The 915-nt window shown below is 37.6% G+C and overlaps 1 non-coding gene across 1 annotated transcript; it reads right to left on the bottom strand.

Moving 5' to 3' along the window:
• Positions 1-306: 306 nt before the first annotated feature.
• LOC116071582 lies at positions 307-414 on the bottom strand. Its single transcript, XR_004110993.1, has one exon. It is a non-coding gene; the product is annotated as a U6 spliceosomal RNA (small nuclear RNA).
• Between the last annotated feature and the right edge of the window lie 501 nt (positions 415-915).

The raw sequence follows: 915 nt of genomic DNA, 5'->3' as shown, positions 1-915 counted from the left end.
CTTTACCTGCTTGTTTGTGTTTTCCTGCAATTCCTTAAGGGATTTTTGAGTTTCCTCTTTAAGGGTTTCTACTTGTTTACTTGTATTCTCCTGTATTTCTTTTAGGGAGTTATTCGTGTCCTTCTTAAGTTCCTCTATCAGCATTGTGAGATATGCTTTTAGATCCAATTCTTGCTTTTCCGGTGTTTTGGAATATCCAGGACTTGCTGCAGTGGGAGTACTAGGTTCTGATGAAGCCAAGTAGTCTTGGTTTCTGTTGGTAGGATTCTTGCGTTTGCATTTCACCATTTCTTGATTTTTGGTGTTAAAAATATGGAACGCTTCACGAATTTGTATGTCATCCTTGCACAGGGGCCATGCTAATCTTCTCTGTATCGTTCCAGTTTTTAGTATATGTGCTGCCGAAGCGAGCACTCATTTTACATCTTGATCACTCCCCTCCTTCCTTTTGCCTCTTCACACAGTTATTCCCCTCAACCCAATACAAATTGTTCATGCCAGCTGTATTATGTGAAAGACAAAAGAAGAGGATGAGATAAATGTGATAATTTCAGGCATGCAATTAAACATAGTAATTGATATTTATTTAAATAACGGAGGGAATCGGGTAAGGGATATGAAAGTAAAGAAGAAAACTTCTTGCAAAGCTTTCAATATTCACTTTGCTGCAACATTTTCTGTAACTTTAATGAATTCACTATGCCTGTTAAACATTCAAGTGGAGATGTCAAAATTCAGTTATATAAGTAATAAATTCAGTCATGAGTTCTGAGGCTAAAGATGTAGGCTTGGGACTTGCCATCCTATTTAAAGTAAGGAGAATGGATGAGGTTGCAGATTGAGTACAGAAGCAGAAAAATGTCCAAGGACTAAATTCTGGGGCATCTCAGCATTTAGATGTCAGAGAGACAAAGA

The sequence above is a fragment of the Mastomys coucha genome, unplaced genomic scaffold, assembly GCF_008632895.1.
Source record: "Mastomys coucha isolate ucsf_1 unplaced genomic scaffold, UCSF_Mcou_1 pScaffold22, whole genome shotgun sequence".
NCBI classification, from domain to species: Eukaryota; Metazoa; Chordata; class Mammalia; order Rodentia; family Muridae; genus Mastomys; species Mastomys coucha.
This window is presented reverse-complemented; position numbering and strand designations above follow the sequence as displayed.